This window comes from Linepithema humile, chromosome 1 (genome assembly GCF_040581485.1).
Source record: "Linepithema humile isolate Giens D197 chromosome 1, Lhum_UNIL_v1.0, whole genome shotgun sequence".
NCBI classification, from domain to species: Eukaryota; Metazoa; Arthropoda; class Insecta; order Hymenoptera; family Formicidae; genus Linepithema; species Linepithema humile.
Window position 1 is genome coordinate 36,191,546 of NC_090128.1, and position 22,284 is coordinate 36,213,829.

Below are 22,284 nucleotides of genomic sequence, written 5' to 3' on the forward strand. Positions count from 1 at the left end.
GTTCTAAATTTCAACCATTAAGTCCCTATACATCTGCGGTGGCCCCTTTCGCGATGGGCCGAGAGGGTGGGTGGAGGAGGAGGAGGAGGAGGAAGGTACAAATTGCGTAATCGCGCAAGACGGAAGCGTATCTCTATCCTTTGTTGGTGCGATCGACCTTCGTACACTTCCATTCTTATCAATAAATCACAGCCATTCATCAGTAATCATATTTTTAACCACTGAAGATTTTTACCAAAAACAAATCACGTGTCTGTTGCGAGTTCATTGTTCGTGACCGTCTCTGACGACAAATAGTCGCGATGGAAATTAAGTGGCCGCTAGAGATTATTTACCCGGCGTTATCTAACATAAAGTGATGTTAATTGGAATGCGTGCAACATGACATGCAGCTATTATTTTGATCGAAGAACTCTTCACGCGCTTACACGGAGATGCTTGCGCGGAATGTTTACGCTTTAATTGAAAAATAAAGCTTTTTCAACTTGCGTTTTCGAGTTTCCATTTTTCCAAACTTCTCAAATTCCCGATGCTAATCTTATCAAATTTTTATTTCAAATTTATCCAAACATCTAAAAATGACGCGAAACGTCAGGAACGTTCAGCTGTGGTTGACGTATCACTCAATTTCCATGATTAATTAATACCTATCAATATTTATAATTGCGCTATTAATTTTCTATATACAATATAATTAGTATATATATTTTCACGCGCGCACAAATTTAGCTGACCAATATTTGGCTGTTAACGCAAGCTATACATTTACGAACGCCCTCACAAAAATTGATGGCGTGCAAATTCATCCGCGATTATCGCATATCACGGCGCCGCGATCCGTCATTCGCCACACGCTCTTAATTCCCACACACGTCCGTCTTTCGAAACACCCGGACCTCGCCCTTTTGTCGTCGAGTGCTCCCTCGGAACTTTACGAGCGCCGTGCATGTCTGCTCGACGTCGAGGAAGATTATGCGAGAGAAAAAAAAAAAGAGAGAGACCGAGAGACAGAGGGAGAAAAGGGGAGAGAGTGAATACCTCGTGTGGCATACACCCCTGACTCATCCGGCTTACGTTCCTCTCTCGTGACGAATCGAACAACGATGAGGGAGCGAACTCGAGAATCGACTGGTGGGGCGATTCGGGGGATGCTCCGGCCGAGATACAACCGTTATACGAACACTCCGAATATCCGGACATTAACGAGCCATGCAAATTTCTACCTGTGATTTTCATCTAATTATTTTTAACGGTCCGATCCTTTGTGTTGTCTGTTTAATTTAAATTTAATAATCCGACCTGTCGTTTCGCAATTTTGCATATCGTACTGTAATTTCAATAACCACTAATAATCTAATTAAACTTTCATTTTTGTTATTAATTAGTCATTAAATATAACAAAGCCTCGGATTTATCAGACATTTATTGCAGTTAAAACCACGCAATTTGAATTAAAGAAGAAAAAAATATTTTAATATTTAATTAAATAATTTAATTCTTCTGCATTTTTACGTTTATATAACACCGTGGAACTTTTTATTTTCTCCTTTTAATGAACAAACCAACACACATATTTAAATCAAAATAAATATTTTTGTATGAAAAATAAACAATATCGTGAAACAGGTAACATTACGTTCGTTCGCAAAACGTTGCGTTGCGATCATCAGCTTTTTCGAGGAACGAATCACGTCCGTAAATCGCGCGCCCGGCTGCGGTCGCTGGGAAAGAAGTCACATTATTCTCGCGGACATTATAGGGCCATGCTCATTAGTAAATGAGCCCCAAGCAATCGAGCGCCGCCGGTACCCAGGTGTTATCTCTCCTGGCGAACGGACGAGCTGAGCGCGCAATGCGCGCCCTTTAAACGCAAGCGAGTGAGCGAGCGAGGGAAAGGGCGGACGGGGGCGGCTCGTTCTCCGCGCGGCATAATGCCTTTTGTTAATTATTACAGCGGCCACACTTAGGGGCTTAAAATTTGCCATAAATAATCGCCGAGACAATACCGCCCCTCCCACACCGTTTCACTTCGAGTAGCGCCTCGGGGGTGCGCCATTCTTTCTCTCTCTCTCTCTTTCTGCTTTCTCCTCACTTTTAAATAACCGATAAAAACAGTCTTCATTTCTTCACGATGCAAATTACTCGGACTTTCCGCAATTCCTCGTCCTTCCCCTTTGTCTTTGCTTAATTATTTGACTTTTAAACGCGTGTCATCATTCAACAGTGAGGACAGAATGATTGCAATGCAGAAAAGGATTAGAAATTTCGACAATCTCGTTTTTAGAGCAATGTAAAAATTATTCTCATTAATGTTTGTTCACATCACTTGCAAATGCAGCTGTGTTTGTTCGCTCTCGTAAGTAGTATTGAGCGCGATAATGACCTCACGTGAAGAAAAAGCTTTAATCAAGCCATCAGCCGATAGGGAAAACTTTGTTCACTGCCTGTCTACTCGCCATTTTCCTCCAGCCAATTAGCAGCGACACGATGCACCCTAGCCCAGCAAGAAACGGAATTCAGCTCTCTCTTTCTCCGCGTCCGCCTCGGTATCTGCATAACGCGCGCGACACAATATCGACTGCTCCCATTGGCATCGTTTACCTTGGATCGAATTTACGATACTTCAGCAGATCGCGGAGAATGGTGTGTTCTTGCGAGCGGAAAGTCGACGAGGGTGGCTAGTGGAGTAGATAGATATAGCGCATAGCGGGGCTGGAGACAACATTTCCGCCGTCGGAATTCACGATACCGTACTTCCCGAGAGAAGCGCCGATACCTTTTTTAAGAACAAATAAAAATCTGACACGTACGATAGTTTCATTCTCCCGTCGAGCAATGCAGTAATAAACATCAGACAATGGAGTTGGGCTTTAATATATTACATCTATTCAACCGGAAACGATATTTCACATTTAACAATTCAAACATGAGTCTTATTTTTGTAAAAAATATCACTTTGCAATTTGATTATCTAATTTTGCATACGAAATAAATTTAATATATTCTCTTCTACACAAAACTGCAATACAGTTAATTCTGGAATATTTTTAGAATTTTATTGAAATAAAAATTCGTTGACAAAACTTTTCCGTTTTAGAATATATAAATAATAATCGGTGTATAATAATATAAATGCAAATGAACAGTTTATTTATCTATTTTTAGAATAAATAATACGAATGGATAGAAATCGTTTTTGCTATACCGGCCCTGGCAGAGAGTTAAGTGCCTACTTATGCTTCTTCATGTCGGACGAGGAAAATGTTTTTTATCCGCTCGATTCGTACGCCAGCGAGAAAACGAAGCCGTGATATCTCGCGCGGACCGCGAGGTATTGCGAAAATGCTGCGATACGCTAAACCGCGAAACCGTGAATATGCGTATTTGCATCATTGTTATCGAGTGCGGTTTTATTGGACATTGTAGCATGTTGCATTGACAGTACTGGCATTAACGAGCCAGTGCTCTTTCTCTCTCTCCTCTTCCCCTTGATGGCTCTTTCGATAATTGATATGATAATTAACCATTTCTCCGTACCGCGATTATGGTGAATGCGGCCGCGTTTAATTGTCATTGTATTAATGCGACGTTTTAATAGTTCCTAAGAACGCAACGCATTAATGAGATTGAGAGTGCTGGTCGTACACGACTAATTATCTTAATCCGGTTCCTAGTAAGTTTCTCTTGTGAGAGAAATATTTCTTCGACGGGTGCAAATTTCAAAGCTGGTTTATTATCGAAAAATTTTGATAGATTCCGTTCTTGGCAATTTACCGAAAGAATCGACATTTGAAGTCGTTAACAGCATTTGATTTTGCACAAATATCGACACATCGCGGCGATGAAGAAAACGTCGGTGAATTATCAAATCGATGACGCACGTCAGTACGTCGCATACATTATTGGCTACACAGCGAACGTTATTAATGCCGCGTGTAACGCCACGTATCTATCCAGTTCCACGCGTTGAGATTATCGTGTAAACGATAGCCGACGAAGTGCCTTTTGTACGTCCGGTGTAGTAGCGGATGGGCGAGCTTGTGTGTACAATGTAGGAGGATGCATCGTTGCATCGACGAGAGGGAGGCGTTGGCGGGACGACGGGCTGTGGATGGCAAGGGTCAGCTGATAGCGGACAATTATCTTTCAGTATAGAACGAACGACCGAGGCTGCGGCCGCGTTGTTGTAAAACATTGTGTCTACTTTGTAGGCAGTCGCTCGTAATCCGTTCGGAACGGTCGTCAGTTTTATCGCGAGTTTCATCCGTGAGATATATATTCATCGATAGTGCTAAGGTAAATAGATCCTGACGTGAAAATCGATGGGCGTTGCGATATATATTCGATAGAGATATGAAATTTTATCGAGTTATTTACAGCACTCGTCAAAGTCAGATGTTATATATTCCTCGATTTTTGTTTGTTTTCTGTTTTTTTTATATGCACGCACGTACGCGTGGATTGATAGATATTTGCGATTACAAACCATAAAAACGGAATATTTGGGCGGCATTAAAATTCCGAGTGCCAAATATTTAACTTTGCAGTGGATAAATTGAGATTTAATCACAACATCCGTTCAACCGACAATCGTTGATATTGACAATCGGTAAGTTCTAAGTTACACAATTTTTCACAACCTTGTTTTAGTCGATTGGAATACTGATTCGAACAAAATTCTATCTAAGTCTTTTAAATAAAATTATTCAAAATTTTAATCTCGTAAAAAATTAATTTTATTTGTAACAGAGCGAGTAAAAATATTGTTTGTTGTATAATCAAATTCTTTAACAAATAGAGTAAAACATAATTGTGCAACGTGTAGCAACAAAATTATTTTATTTCAAAAAGCGCAATAAGAATGTGGGAATGCGGTCGAAGCAGTGATAAGCCGTGCAAATATTATCTCAAGGTTTCAGATACTAAGAATGTTTTAAAATTTTATCGGTCTAATACCGATGCGGCCGTCGCTGTTTTATTTCCACACTAAACCTTGAATGCAACAGTCTTCATAACATAACTTTAAAGACTGAATTATTTTTGTCCACACTTTAGTTCATTATTTGAATTTAATCAGCAAAGCTAACCGTATCACCGTTAATATCGTTAAAAATTTGTGACGTTTTCACAGAATTCGCTCCATTTATTCGTATTAATTAATCAAATGTAGAAGTGTGTTAAAAGAAGATTTAATCGCGTCTAACTAACGACACGTTTATTTAATCGCGAAGCAGAAAAATCTTTTGCCATCTCAGTCCTGAATCACATCCTGAATAATTTGACATTCCTGCGGTATTTATGAACACAAATCAACGAGACTTCCGTTACTCTTTGCCTACGACGAGCGTTGCATCATGAGTTTATTTTCGTCGCCGGCGGCGATATACTGTTTTGAGTAGTGCACACTATCAGTTATATTAGATTCCGCGACGTACGCAGCATGACACACACGCAGTCCGTCCGCCCACAATTCCTATTGCGCTACGTAACAAAACTTGCAAGCTGTCAGCGATAAGTCGCGAACGATATACGACGACCGTTTGCTTTTTCCACGAAAAAGAGTTAGTTATCTATAATGAAAGCAAAACTGCCGGAAGTTGAAGGCACTGTACGGGGTGTTCGATTAATAGTACAATAGTTGAAACTAATTGAAATAGCATTTGGGTGCAAATAATTTGCATCCCGACTTTTCAAATTTATATAGCAGATTTCAAATTCACACTTTATTTATTTCAATCGATAGAACAGGTGACAAAATCACTCAGATATAAAATCGCGTATAAATCAGCTTAAAAAAATATTTGTTCAACTATCTAAATTTAAATCTAAATACAATGAAATATTACATTTGCGCGTACACTTACATTTGTCCAATTCATTGATTTATTTTTAATAATTTATCTATTCGCGACGCGAGAAACATTAATACGTCAGAACGTAAGAATTCTCGTGGCGAAATTGAATTATGAAAACTGCATTAAACGATGGAGGGCCGTACAAGGATACATTCCCGCCACTCCTGCGCGTAATACTTAAATGGAACTGAATCTTAAATTTAATCGAGCACAGCGTTTCCACTTGGGTGCTAAGTGGAACTGCAAGTTACGCTTAATTTGTTAATAGAAGCGCGACAGCAGAACACGGATGGAAAAATGTTTAGAAATGTCATTCGGGGTAATTGATACGACGACGTCCTGTTCCGAATCGAATTTGCCATCCTTAAGGCGACTCCGCGGGGGAATTAAAAGTTCAGTCGATATCTTTCTCAGTGGACAAAAACATAGACAACGGAGCTTGTTCTCCATCCGCGCCGTCCAATTGTTCAACGATCAATTTTTATTTACAAGAAATCGAATTGATGAAACCCGTCTATCGGCGAGAAAATTAGAACTTCTAAAAGAGAATAATCGTCAATAGAAAAGCAGAAAATGTCTAATTATACACGAATGAACTGTTAAATATTGTTAAACCGTGATTGAACCGCTTTTAAATAAGCGTTTCGAGTAATAGCAAGTACCGTAAGGACGTTAATAAAACTTGACGAACGGGTGAAAATTTGAAAAAGGTACGTCCGGACAAACAGATCTACTAGTTACTCTCTGATTTCCCTTCTCTCTTTCCCGGCGCTCGGTTCGTTTACCTCGTTGGTTGAATTACGCGACGGCAAACTCGCACGGTGGATCCGAAATGGGAAACCGTTTCCGGGCCCGCGAAAGAGGGAACGATAGAGAGGCAGCGGGAAAAGAGAAAGAGGTAGCCGGTAAGAGAGTCATTTTAAGATGGCGACCGCCTCAATTGCGCGAATTAACCTCTAACGAGAAATCTCGACCTCGCCGGAACGAACTGGGAGAGAGGCGCTTTCTTAAGGCGGATCGAGTTGACGGTAAAGTTTTTCGCTTTGCGTACAATTTTCGCAGTGGCGACAAGTGAAACGCAGCAGAGTTTGCAATCCACAATTTACTAACGTTGCTTTACATTCTTTTATTTCCTTAATGACAAAATAACATTTATAAACTGGTAATAATTTTGCGGGGGAAAAAAAACAAATATGGTTTGTAAAATGGCTTGTTTCTGAATTGAAAAAATTTTCCAACATTTATTTGTCACATAATTCAAAGTAATTCCCGACTTTAATTCTTTATATAGGCCTAAAAAATAATTTCTCTCTCCCTTCTTGATGTAAACCAAAACCATAAAGTAGTTTACTTACGTCTAAATCGACAGGGCTATTTTTTTCATTTTCTACAAGATTGCCTTTTAAAGGATTGAATTTCGTCATGGAAATATAATCCATGCACTAAAAGTTTTCCTTCACCAACTTTCACAATTGTACCAGCACGGCAAACATTTTCTTTAAGATTAGTTTGTTGCTGTCGCATCCTTTACGTCACCTTCGCTATCACGCAGCGATAATGTAAGCACATGGAAGCTGGCTCAAAATTAGTTTGTACACGGGAAATTTATCATAACCACCTCTATCGCATATCGTAGTGTAATGTAAATATTATCGTAGGCGCGTATGGCTGTTACACAGCTCGTTTGCAGTAAGAGATTGCAAAGGCGCGAAGAAACAGCTGTTCATTCAGCCTGATCTTTATTTGAGCACCGAAAATCCGTCGCTTTAAATTTTCGTCACTCTCGGCGCGCTAATGGATCGAGTGTTATCTCGTGCTCACTCGCATCAGCCTTATCGCGAACTGTTTTCTTCGTGTTTCTCGATTTCGTCCAATATAAAACTGTCGATACGTTAGATGACCGTGCAAATAACATTTTTCTGCAACAAACTAAGAAGGATTTTTTGAAAGCTTATCTCAAGAAGTCATTATTACTCCTTCGGTCTTTTGGGTAATTTGTGCAAGCAACTTTATGTACAAGCAGAAGCGCATAAATTATAATAATAAATTATAATAATAAATTTTAAATTTAAATGTATATTCTTTTTCTAAGAAAAAACCTCAATAGAAGCGAGAGCTTGCACAGCTTGCAGTCAACAGTTGCTTATCAGAGAAAATTGTGTATATACGTTCAAGAGGACATACCGTAATTCCCTTCTCCACGGACAATGTTAACGAGACTTTCTGTCACGCGAAGGTTGCCGCTATACTACAGGTCCACGCTATGCTACAAGGACAATTACCGCGAAACAAAAGCGCGCTTGTCTCTCTCGACGATGGCCTTTACCGCGACCACGAAAGATAATCGAGTTAATCGTCCTGTCCGCCCCGTCTCGACACCTTCACCTGTCGCGACGTCTTCTTCGATATCGAAAAATCTGACAAATTTCCGTCGCCTACAAAAATCGAATATTGGAAATCACACGCGCTTATTTTTTTTTTTTTTCATACCTTTTTTAATAACTAAAACATCTGTTTGAATAAAGAATGTGCTTGACTCTCAAATTAAGATATGAAAGAGACATTTATATGCGACATTTACGATTAACGTTGCTTTTTAGTACAGAATTGCCTTATTAATCGATCTTAAATTTCTCTCCCAAAGATACAGTCGCGTATTTAACAAATTAAATTCGCATTCACGTATTTTAGAAGAACTGGCAAATAATTCAGATGCAATTGTTTATAAAATAATTGTTTCGCGGATCACTGCGCGAGAAGAGACAAGCAGTTCTAATCTCATCGCGACGCGTTCGCGCGAACAATCGCGGAATAAATATACGAGGTGAGAATACGGGCTGCAGTTTCATTGACGATATTTAGGTATCTAGGAGTTAGTGTCGCGCAGAAGCGGGAAGATTAAGTAACACGATTAGGGATCAAGCGCATTTCGCGGCGCGCCCGCGTGACTTAACTCGAATCGCGCGTCTCTATTCGCGGGAAACGCGCTTTTCGCGGAAAATTGATTCGGCCCGAGCCAAGAGGCGAGTTACATCGAGGAAGTTATACCGATAGCCTATCGATTCCGTCATGGCGAGACTAGAAAGAGCGAAAAAGCGACAGGAAGGGAGGGAAAAAAGAGAAAGAGAGAGAGAGAGAGAGAGAGAGAGAGAGAGAGAGAGAGAGAGAGAGAGACGAGGAATATTCGAAAAATGCTCGTCTGCGGACACGTTCGACGGGAAAGAGAAGGGCTGCTGGGCGATCTACAGGGTGAAGGGGAATACGCGTATGTGTGGGTGTGTATGTGTATGCGTGTGTGTCGGCAGTAGAGTGGGTCAACGGCCGGAAAGCACAAAACCGATGCTGGAAATAATGCACACCCCGTCGTCGCGCCGCTCCGCACACCGCACCGCGCACGGAAAAATCGCAACATGGCTGTCGCGTCACATGCACTTTTCGCTCTTCTTTTTTGCACGCCAACGATTCCCCGGACGATTGATTGACGGATCATACCAGTCGGCGCACGTGTCCCATCGTTATCGTGTAATATTCCGGCCGCTCGTGGCCCGGCGCGGTGCAACGCAGCCCTCTCGCGCGTCATGGGAAATATTCCGCGGGAAAAGTCCGCCGGAGACGTTCGGAAAATTGACAGCTCGCACGGTGTGTTGATCGCATAATCGGTTTTCCGCGTGCTTAAAATGCGCGCGTGGATGCAGTGCGACTTTCATGACTGCGGAAGACGATTTTCGATGGAGTTGCATTAGCAACTGGTAATTTTATCGCATTAAAAAATATGAAAAATTTTATTTATATTAAAATTAAAAAAAAAAAAATATATATATATATATATATATATATATATATATATCAAGCTATTGCAACTTCTTCATGTTAAATTTTTAAAATTTTTTTAACACGTTCAAGTTTTTAAATTAATTGCAGAAATGAAATATATCGGAACATTATTGAATGGAAAGCGCCTTTTACCTTTTTATTTCACTTATCTGTATTTCTTCTGATAAGAGTATGACGTGACTCAACGCTTATATATCAGCAGGTTATCAGCTAAGAATCATGATTATGCATCTCACACTTCGTGCTTTGATAAGAGGCGTCACCGAACCAACAAAAACATTTATCCTCGCGGTAAATTTCACCGACGAAGCGAATCTGCAGCACGAGTTCTTTAGCTTCCGACGCCTCATTGTGATTCCGCGGACGTTTGATACCGCATTATCTTTTCTTTGTATGCCTCGGCGACGTCTACGTTTTCCCGTCTGCCTTTGACAGTCATCTTGATCATCTTTTTCTGGATTCTCTCGCTTCTTCCTTCTTCTTCCTCCCGTGCACGCGTCACCGGTAAGCGGCTGAGGCGTCTTTTCAACGAGACTTTTCCGCGATTTAGCAACGCGAAAAGGTGGAAACGGTCGGAAACCGTCGGAGAAGAAAGCGCGAGGAAGAGAAGGCAGAGATTGGGCGGGGGAAGAGAGATCGATCTCGACGATCCAATAAAAAGTAATGGTTCGAAAAGCCCAGGGACTCCAGCGGAAAGTCACCCTGACACCTTTTAAGCCCCGCGGACGAACGGGTTCGTCGCCGTTTCGTCCTTCTCGTCTTTCCGGTGCGCGCGTGGACTCTCTTAGCTTAAACTCGATGCGACGGCACGTTCAGCCGCGCGAGACGCGAAAATTAAGCGGCGTTTGAACGTAAATTCCACGGATGAAAAATTAACAGCGAGGAGGGCCGCGATAATCTACGTAACCCCTCGATCGAATGTCAGGGAAGCATTTTATTTCCTTCGCGATAGAGAAAATAGGGTTTATGAGCCCAGAACTGAGCGCGATACTTCAAATACACGCGCAAAATACGATATTTTTAATTATCAGACTATTTTACAATTACTATTTCGCGTCGGAAAATTGATATAAGAGATTCCATGTGTGAAAAAATTTACTTTAACATATCTTACTCTCAAGATAAATTTTCTATTTATTCCACAGTATTTTTTTATCAATTTTTCGACCGACTGCACAAGTTGAAATCTAAACGCGAAATGTTTAACGTGTCGAGACCGGCAGCTAACATCTTTCTTTAGACTGAATACGAGACGGTCTCGGGAGACGATTCGCATATCTGCGGATTTCATTCTTTCCATGCATCGGATCCCGAAAGGGTTTCTTCGCCCTCCTTGCCTGTTTCTCCCTGTCTTCCTCTTTACATTTCCCCGTCGAAGACTAGAGCCGTGGAGGTCGCCCATTATCGCTGAAGAGATAATTAAAAAGCCGGACGCACAGGAGAGATATTAAAGTGTCTGAAAGAGAGAGAGAGAGAGAGAGGAGGAGGGGATAGGCCCTTATCAACGAGCCGTTATCACCCGACGGCCATCTTGAGGCCGACTCTTTGCCCCACTCATTCAATCTCTCGTTTCTCTTCTGGGCTCTTGCCTCCTTCATTTGGCGTTTCTTCTTTTTTTATCTGTCAGCATGCACACGGTATTACGTCAATTTCGTTGCAAGTAGCCGCTTCTATCGCGTCGCGCTTCGTCTAATTTCGCCGGCATCCCGGTTTTTCCCTTCTCTCGCGCGAAATCTGCAAAGATACGCAGCCGCGATACCGAAGGAGAAAAGCGAAAAGCGAGTCGCGCATTAGTATTCGTGTTGTTATCTCCTTCTCGCCGAACGCGATTAGCTGAATTGCGTTAAACAGACCGGAAGAATGCTTCGCGTCCCCTCGAGCAGAAATCATAAAGAGAACTCGTCGAGTAATATCTATACCGAATAACGTGTATTTGCATCGCGCGGTAGTTATTGGCAGATGTGATATTTACATTACATCATATAAGTGCGGAGCGAGCGTGAATTATGCATGCCGTTAACAAGATACTTAAGTGGTCCGTTCACGAGAATCCTTCATACCTTAAAAAGCGATCGCAAAAGAGGAAAAAAAAGGCCGGGAAACGCTGATTAAGACGAAAAGGGCAGACCGAGGTGGGATAGACAGTCGAGGGTGGCAAAAACTCGCGGGAAAGAGCCCGGGACTGACGTCACGCGGCACCACTCGACATCTTATTTCCTACGTGTCCCCAGCTATGATACGACGGGTAATCTACAAAGGGAAAACGAGCCTGTTCCCTTCTTTCAGAAAAGCGTAAGGCTGCCCGGGAACACACGTCCGGCCAGACGTTGTCACGTGACGATGATCACTCGTGATAAGGGCGCGGAATCGCGCGCAGGATTCGATTAACGTCGCCGATAATTGCCTCGCCGATATCTCGACGCGCGTTTCCCGCTGCCGTGCTATATTCTCGCGGAGAATGTTCGATTGATTAATGACTCGAAGGAGAAAAAAAACTCGGACGGATTAGAAATTGTTTGGGGAAAAGTTTTGTAGACTTTTTTTTCGCAAAAAAGTATACTTATGTTACTGATATGTTTTATTCCGTGTTAATTAATAATAACGTTCGCGCGCACGTTTCGCGCGCGTATTTCCTGCGATCGCTGCATCAATGCGTGAAACCCGAGAGATGATTAGCGCTGTCATCGCGTTTGTGGGACGCGCCGGATGCATTAATATTCTTGAAGGAATAGTGATGTTTCCCCCTCTCCTTCCCACCTCCCCTCCTCCCCTCCCCTCCTTCACCCACGCGTAGGCAGCGTTCCACTTTGTTCAGGTGATAGTGACGGATTAGTTTAGCAACTGCTCGCTATATTAATTCCCTGGCGCGTAATAACGCGGCACGCGGGTTCAATTAGCCGCGGTTGGCCGAGTGACTATTTTTTTCGTAATTGCACATTCGTCGTGTGAACAAATTCGTTTGTCAAACGAGTTGAATTCCGTAAACGCTTTCCGGCCGTGTGGAGAAAGGAACGTTCGACGTGAAATAAATGGACCTTCCGCGTGTGTGTTTTTCGTTAAAACAAAAATACGGATTGCGTACGAGCGGCGTGCTAAACGAAATTAACTCGAATATCATTTTTCTACCGAGGTCATAAAACGTGTGCTCCGCCACTACATAAAACGCACAAAATCGACGAAACGTAATTCACGTAAATTTGTGTAATTTTAATGTCGAGTCATTGCGCAAGCTTTTTCACCGCGTTAATCGTTCCATAAATGAGATGTCAAAGATAATTATCTCTCCCTTTATTTTTATATTGTTTTTACATTACGCGAGTCTGTTGTGCGGGAGTCGATTGTGCGTCTATTATTGTGTTTTACATTTTTCAGATTTGACAATGTTTAAATTAACGAAATATTAAAATTTATATAAGTGAATAATGCAAAATTGAATATGAGTAAATAATTACGCGCGCAAATAAGTGCTATTAATCGTCGAAGTAAAACAAAAAATATAAAGAGTAGAATGCGTAAATATTTCACGAGTCGTCACGATTTGTGCGGTTAAACTGCTCAAGGTCTTCGGTATCATTGGCGAAGCCCTATCGTTATAATGACATGTTGGCTGCGCCTTTCACACCGGCACGACCGTTCATTTAGAAACCAATGGAAAGATTGGGCGCAATTGTCTCGTCCTGTATCGAGCAGCATACGGTGCTACTGACCCTACGCTTGGCTTTAATTCTCGCCTTGCGTCGCAATCGATTATTCGCAAGCGAGAGCCCGTTTACAAAACGGAAACATAAATATTGTTACTCATTATCCAATTTTGTACATCGAGAGATTTTAATTACAACATAAAGAGTGATACATTACGGAAACATGTTTATAAGTTTATGTTTACGTCAAGTGTTTAATTCGTTTACAAGAGAGATTTTTTTACACTGCAGGAGCACTGCATTAACAGAGATTTCGATACTGCCGAAAATCGCTTAAATGGAGAAACGATTCGAATTAATCGTCAGCATTAAACTCTTACGCTCGATTCATTATAGGGAACGCCATACAGCCGCACACCTGGCCGCAAAAATGGAAATTATTCAACCGGTATTAAAATCGTCGTTTTTCATTACGGTCATTTAAACCGATATATTCGTCTGTCATTATAAACGGCGCGCTAGCAATTCCATTAGCGAAATTGTGATATCGGCTTTTCATAATCGGGAACGGCAACAATTTTGAGTAGGAACAAATTCGCTTCGGAATCACCAAAGAATTTAACCGGGAAAAAGACAACGATCCCTGTATTATCATAGTTATAGAGGTAACACGTGAATATAATGAAAGGATAGCGGTGGAATTAAAATTTTCCAACGGTGGTAAAATATCTCCTGCAATTTAAAGGTCGAAAAATTGCGACATATTTTATACCGGTTTTAATTTACAACTAACACGCTTTTTCATACCACTTGCCTTTTATATTAATATCGCGGATTTAGCTAACTCCGACCGTTGTCGTCCCGAGGGCATCATTTTTTCCAATCTAGATAGGCATTTCCGAAAAATAAGATAAAGTTCCGAGAGAATATCGCGCGAAAATACCGATACACAGAGGCAAACAGCAAAATCAACATTTTCGCCTCCGAGCTATCGCTATCGCTTTCCGCCGCTTTCGTTCGCAACTTCTCACAGAACCGATATCCACGAAGCGTCGCAAATTAGACGGAGACATAGTCGCGAAAAATTACCATACAAATGGCGCCGACTACCCATCGAAAATCATGACGCGCGTATCCATCGTCGCGCGATATTGCCGTCGCGTATAAGCTTGGTCCATTTCGTTCACGATGTTTGTCCCGGAAGCGTTACTTTTTCAACGAAGGGGGGGGGGAAGGGAGGGAGGGGGAAGGGCTAGCGGCGCGGAGGTGGCGTTTACAAGTCGTCTTCGTTCGAACGTTTCGAGCGTTCCTCGAATACATATTGCCTGCTGGCGGTAGCAGCGCAATTAACATCACTCGGCGCTCAAACCCTCCGTCCGACCGGTGACGAAGGGAGGATCGAGAGAGAGTAATAGTTTTCCCAATCAGCCGTTTCTAGCTCGCCACCCCTCACCTTTTAACTCTCCCCGTTTTTCGACGGTTGTCCTGCTCTAGCTCGTACGTATCTATCTCTATCCGTCTTCGCGGAGTCAATCTACATATTTTAGAGTCGAAAGCGAAAGAATTGAAACGAACAATCCTCATCCGTCCACCTCTAAAAACAAAATAATGGATAATAGTCCTAAATAATTGTCCTAAGAATCAAATTTTAATAATCATTTTCCAGTTTTTCATTGGCAATCTAAATATACGAGCCGAAACGTTAATGAAAAAATTTGTATCCATGAAGAACATAACTTGAAAACGCGATTATGCCGGATACATTAATATTCGTTGCTGATAATTTCAAGCAAAATATCCAAATAGCATTTTTTTCTCTTTCGAATCGTATTTTCTCATGACTTTTTTCCCCATTCAGACATTGCCTTCTCTCGTAGTTCTCTCATGATTTGCCTACTTTTACCACCATTTCTTTTGACAGCCATATAGCTGCTGCCGTAACGCCGTGTAGTTGTCTCGCCGGCTCCTTCCGTTTCCTTTTTTTTCTCAGTTTCCTTCTTGTCTGCTACGAGTCGTATCTTCTCATTTATTCTCTCCTGAGTCCTGTCTCCCTTTTCTCCCTTTTTTTCTCCGTTCTCGTGCTTTGCATCCCTCAGATCGTAACTTCTCTTTCGTTCTTCCCGTTTTTCTCTTTCTTTTTCTGCTTCCCTCTTTCTCTCTCGATCCACCCCATGTATCGTAGCTCTTCATTCACCCCTCGTCGTTCTTTCTCTCCTCTGCTCTTTCGCTTCAATCTGTCGTTCACCACGATCTCTACTCTCTTTCCTCTCCTCACGGTCGTCATAGTAACCGTCTTCTGTCTCTGTCTGCGTTTCCGTCTTCGTCTGTGCCGGCCACTCCATCTTCATGTCCATCCGTTCCGAAAACATTGACTTTACCATGGCTCGTATGATCGGTGATCCAAGGACTAAGGATCCCCGCGCGAGAGTGCTTCCGCTTGATTGCAATGGTCAAGGAAAAATTTACCAGGAAGCGAGAGGAACTATCGAATAAAAATATCACTAGTCAGTAACGGCTCGCTGCAGCGCAGATTTACATTTATATTACAGAAGACAGGCGAGAAAAGTAACGAAAACGAAATCGAGATTGCGGAAGCTACGAGATTACCTCTTTTACTTTCCGCGAAATTTAGAGGAAAACATCCTTTAATCGGCACGCGCAATTTACACTGGAAATTATATTAAAAAATTAATTTCAACCGTGGCAAGATCACTGATTGAACCCATTTTGACTTCTTCTCTTTGTTGCAAATGAAGCAAACAGAAGCGGCAGCTTCTATATCGGGATGTTAGAGAGGTATAACGCGCAGCTAAATAATAATCACCAGCCATTGCCTTGGAAAGAGTGAGAGACAATGCCGAGTAATTTTGTATGCGTCTCCGCGGAGAATGAGAGACGCTGCGACGACGGCAACGGCAGGGGATTCTCGATAGAACTTTGATCCTTATCATGCAACTTTGATGTAGACAATCGCGCTTTGAAATGCCTCGTTAGCCGTCTCGTGTATATCGATGTCGCGAGTCGGCGGTACTCGTCGCGGCGGTTTGCCGGGATCTTTCTCGCATAATACCCCAAGTCTCGAATAAACTACGTCGTAGAAGCAGCAGCCGGATATCTCAAAGCTAAATTTTCCAACAAGCTTCCACCGAAGAGCTTACCGCATTTAACGGTCACTTATTTCCCATACAACGTTTATATCCGCGTCCATTATCGCATGTATGACATTATCATATCCGCGAGAATGCAGAGTTATAATCGTCTGTGGAGTCTACGGATACTCCGTTCGCGCAAACTGTAATTAATACCTTTGAAGCTCAATTTGTGAAAGTTCTGTAATATTTAATATAAAGGATTAGCCCGTAATTAAGCTGCGGTTTACACTTTTCTTTTTTTTTAAGAGAAAAAAAGAGAAAAAGATCGACTGCAAGTTTATTAAGGAACACGATCCCGCTGAGTTTCACGTTCAACTATTCTCAAAGCGATGTAAGGTGATTTTTCATCGAAACCCGACTTTTCTTCGTTCCTCATTATGATTCTGCCGTGCAAACCGCCGTGCTCACTTTGTCACTGTCTAATAAAGCTTTTTGCTTTCTTGGCAGATTCACGGCGGCGCCGTGGTCTTGAGTAAACTTGACCCGAACCGTCAGTTAATGGATTCGGGAACACTCCCGGGTCCGTTCGAGTATGCAAAACGACGAGCGAGGGGAGAGCGGTGGCAAGGGAGTAAACAGAACCATTCCGACGATAGCGTAACCATTGGTCGACTTTAAACGATCAGATACACTTTGGTTAATAAGATTATTCGACGCTCGGGGTCACCGTGTTTTCTCCCGACTCGCCGACGAAACTCCGGGAAAAGCTTTTGTGGACTGGATACATGTATATTTTGCGATGCATTTTCCACACCCACGTCGTAGACCTTCGGTACAAACGAGAAAGGGTTGTCCATTAATCGCTCTTCCTACTTTTATGCTGCAACGATTGAAATATATCGCAACACGTTGATAATGCCGTCGAATATGAAACTGTTAAAATAATCCATTGTTATTGCTCGACTGATAAACGACTCCGATTGAGAAAGTCATTGGTTAAAAACGAATGAATTATCGACATTCCCCGATCATTATCGCTGCGAATTTATGACTTCCTCGAGTGTCGTCGAATACTTTATATCTCGGCTGCGATAGCTGAGCGGAAGCGCACGTATTAATTGGCGCCGAGTGTGGTTGCCGACTGTTTATCAATTTTAATTAAGCCGTTTTTACATAAACGATTTCGCGTCTTCCCGCACGCGCCGGCGCGCAAAGTTCTACGAAGCCGGGTATTACGTATTATTCTTAAGGCTCCTGGTCCCGTAGCCGTGAACTCCGCGTTGACAGTGGCGACATAATTGTGGTAGGAATAAAAACCTAGTCGAATTTACCTAGTCGATTTATTGTATAAGTAAATAGTGTAACAGTTTGACCTAATCAATTGATACGATAAAAGTAAATTACTGAATAACATACAAAATGCTAATTTATAATTCAAAAATTTGTTTACAAAAAAATAAACGCGATAAATACAGAATATATATAGCTTAGTACCGTTACCGACATGTCCATATGACAGAAATTCTCATGCAGCGTCTTAGGTGGAGAATCGATGAACTATTAGACGTGAAAAAATGACATGTTGACTACCCAATTTATTCTTGCGTGCCATTTCGTTAATATTCGTTAAATGTTAGTGCTGTGATATGTGACGTGTTCATGAAACCTGTAAAATTATCCGAAAACTAAGATTAGCAGGGAAAGCCCAACGTAGAAGGAGTATTTTCTACTCATACAGACAGCTGTCAACCGTGTGTTTTCTCGCATAATTAGGCTTCGCTTCACGGTTGATTTAACGATTGTTTATAACCTGTCAAGGAAAAAGCATAGTTTTCGGACAATTTTACAGGTGTCTTAAAGCGATCTAGAGTGTTACTTTGTTAAATTATCATTTTATTTAGAAATGGCACGCAAGAATTCTCGGCGTGTCATTTCTCGCTTCTGACGAGGCTCCTGGGTAGTCACCGCAGCCATATTAGATTCGTGACGTCAGAAGCGAGAAATGACACGCCGAGAATTCTTGCGTGCCATTTCTAAATAAAATGATAATTTAACAAAGTAACACTCTAGATCGCTTTAAGACACCTGTAAAATTGTCCGAAAACTATGCTTTTTCCTTGACAGGTTATAAACAATCGTTAAATCAACCGTGAAGCGAAGCCTAATTATGCGAGAAAACACACGGTTGACAGCTGTCTGTATGAGTAGAAAATACTCCTTCTACGTTGGGCTTTCCCTGCTAATCTTAGTTTTCGGATAATTTTACAGGTTTCATGAACACGTCACATATCACAGCACTAACATTTAACGAATATTAACGAAATGGCACGCAAGAATAAATTGGGTAGTCAACATGTCATTTTTTCACGTCTAATAGTTCATCGATTCTCCACCTAAGACGCTGCATGAGAATTTCTGTCATATGGACATGTCGGTAACGGTACTAAGCTATATATATTCTGTATTTATCGCGTTTATTTTTTTGTAAACAAATTTTTGAATTATAAATTAGCATTTTGTATGTTATTCAGTAATTTACTTTTATCGTATCAATTGATTAGGTCAAACTGTTACACTATTTACTTATACAATAAATCGACTAGGTAAATTCGACTAGGTTTTTATTCCTACCACAATTATGTCGCCACTGTCAACGCGGAGTTCACGGCTACGGGACCAGGAGCCTTAACTACCGCGTCGGTGAAACGTTAACTGCAGCTCACCGGTTAATTCTTTCCGCGATGAGGCGAAGCACTTCTTTCGACTGCCGCGCACTTCTATTACTTCCATTACTACGTAGTATTACTTACCGTCGTTGCAACTCGCGGTATTGTTAATTACGTTTTCAACGAGGATACCGCTATTCTACCGTAACGAACAGTATGAATAAAAATGATGTAACGGCTTGACATAGTTTTCAGTCAAAGACACTTTACACCGACCCAGATCTTCTACAACAATCGATCTTGCATGTTGTCTCTTGTGAATATCTCTAATTGAATTACCGGTGTCTTATTAATTGAAAAAAATTGATGGCGGTTATGTAAAAAATTGCTCGATTATAAAATAAGAATAAATAATCTTGACTTTTCTAATTTTGTCATCTTTTTATGTTTTACAGAGGTGTTTCCAGTAATATTTTAAGAAAATTGGAGGTCCAAAAAAATTGCGAAGTCCAAAGAGACTGTTACGAAGATGAAAACGACGGCTTATTGGTATGTAAATAACTTATTACTCTTACAAAAAATTAAAATTAAATTTTCGTGCTAATCATAAAACGCGATATTTCGAGAAAATCAATTCTGCTCCACATAACACTTTATATTTATACATCCATGCAAATTTTTGGGTCAGTGAAGTTGCAATGTTTCACACGATGTTTTACGTGTCCCATGGGTAATTCACGTACTCGGTTCGGACGCACTCGATTCTCGATCGAGCTAATATCCGGGCGGTAAGTCGGCGCATTAATTGCATTAATTCCCGAAAGTAGCCGGTGCGACCCGGCCGCTTCGATCGGCGATAGCTGACGAATCGTTGCATATATCGGCGATAACACACGTGGGGTCATCGTCAACTCGACGAACAAAGATACGGTCAAGCCGACGTGGGAGTGTGGAACGTCTGGTCGCAGTAGCGCATTTACATTTGTAATCGCATCGTACGGGTCGTATTGCCTAATCCGCTCGTGCGACTTGCAAAAGTCCGATCGCGTTGAGTGCCGATCGAATGAAGCAGATGCGGACGAGACGCAAGCCGGATGTGTACGTCTGGATCTATTTTTATTAACCCCGAAGATCGCTGCGAGGAATGCCGGTCGTGTCAAAATTTCGATATTAATATTTCCGCTTTCATATGCAGATATTAAAAACTAATTTAATTTTATTTCAATTTCACGACTCAATTTGTAATCTTAATTAGGAAAAACGAATGTTGTGAATTAAATTCTTAATTCAATATTAATTACATTTAATTTTTTTCGGACGTTTTTACTTTGTTTATTGGAATTTTATATATATATATATATATATATATATATATATAATATATATATATGTATATATATATAAATATATATATATATAACTCTATACTGTTCTCTATTATGCGTTCTGTCTTTAACTTATGCGTTGCATACTTAATTTACAATTCTGTTATAAACTCTGAGGTTAAGAATATGAAGAACTCGATATTGCGTTATTGTAGTTTTTTCGCTTATCATACTTTCTTAAAAATATAAGAATAAACAAGTAAACAGGAATTCATGCGATAAAGTGTAGAAAAAAAAACAGCGTTTCTCAGCAACCCAATTAAGATTACGGCTCATCCTGTAGCATCATCAGTTTTATCATTGCGCAGAAGCAAAATATAACATAAATATTTATGTGACATAATTAAACTTTGCTACAGAGTTGGACGCGGATGAAACATTGTCGACATTGTGCATCTCGCTTGTAATATATATATTTCCGTAATTGAGTGCCGCCAATTAACTGACAGCTATTATTCATATTTTATCTTGAATAATAGTGGTTCGAATGCCGTCGCTTTTTTTCTTCGTTTTCTTGTTCGTAAAAAAATATTTTTGCGCCGTGTAACATCGCTAGTGAAAAATTGATAGCTCTTACAAAACGAACCGCTATAAACAAATGATACAACTGAGATTTATAGCTCAACAATTTTAACGCGTTTTATAATTCGTTAGTAACCGTTCGTGCTTCATGCACAAAGGGGCAAGGAATTCGCTTCGCTCATGCGACAAACGTTTTCCTATTTTGAAACTTTTAAAACAACGCACGACCGCACGAAGTTGAAGTATGCGTGCAGAAAATATTCCGCAAACTAAATCGTTACGCCGATGAAATATTGTCGGATGAGTAAATGTGACGGCAAAATTACTGCCACTTTATTAAATATTTAAATGTACTTTTTATTCAAAAATGGCAAAATGTCATTATGAAAAAGATATAAAAATTTTGATGTGTTTGGGAGAAAAAAATTTTGTAAAAAAATTTTGGTAACAATGAATTGTGTTACGTCTGGATTAAATATTACAAAGCTTCCAATTTCCAACAACGTCATTTGGAAAATTTATGGACGTGATTTTTATGTACGCACAGATTCGCATATATTCAACTTTATTTACTCGTTTACGAGGCGGCTTTACAGAAATGGTTAGCCATAAAAAGTTTATAATTATGAGTTATATTCTTTTCTCCGCAGAATTTTTTTCATTCTCGGCGATTATTAAAAAAATACCTAGTTCAGGGATTAAAGAGATAAATATTAAGAGCGCGGAAGAAGACAAGCTCGTCATTTCCCATGCATTTATAAAGCACTTCCGGCCGGATTATAATTTCAAATTCAAGTCTTGCAAGATGGAGAAAGACCTAGAAAGAATGCCTCGCTTCTTTTTAAAAGAAGAAATCGGTAGGCCACATCAAGGATCTTTTCCTCATGCATTCACGGGGATAAAAAAAGAACGCGGCCGCGACATAATATCGCATTCGAATACAATAGGCAGCTTATTAGCATTTCGTACGCTCACCGGACCCCTATCACCTTTGACCCTTTCGACCAAACGGCTTCTATACGCAGATACGCGAAGCTTCACAAAGTGTTGCCTTTCGTGTTCTCCTCCGCAACTTCCAACTTTCGCACCTGGTTTGAATAGTTTCTCCTTCTTTTCTTCTCCCTTGACGAGAGGCCAAGTTGACGACTAAACATCTTGAAAAAGCTGAATTCAACTAAAAGTTTTTGTACAGACTGTTTCAAAACTGCCGTACATTTTTTTCAATTGCAAAATTTTTTGGCCAATTCGGATTAAATTTTTTTCCAGCAAGTACTTTGCAACAATTTTCT

At 40.8% G+C, this 22,284-nt stretch overlaps 1 long non-coding RNA gene across 4 annotated transcripts in view; it reads left to right on the forward strand.

The window, feature by feature from the left end:
• The window catches only part of LOC105677131 (uncharacterized), a 70,868-nt gene that overhangs the window by 34,742 nt on the left and 13,842 nt on the right, over positions 1-22,284 (forward strand). For all 4 annotated transcript variants that reach the window (XR_010888137.1, XR_010888136.1, XR_010888139.1 and 1 more), the window contains exon 3: positions 19,544-19,637. This is a non-coding gene — a long non-coding RNA (uncharacterized lncRNA). The remainder of the gene's footprint in view (positions 1-19,543; positions 19,638-22,284) is intronic.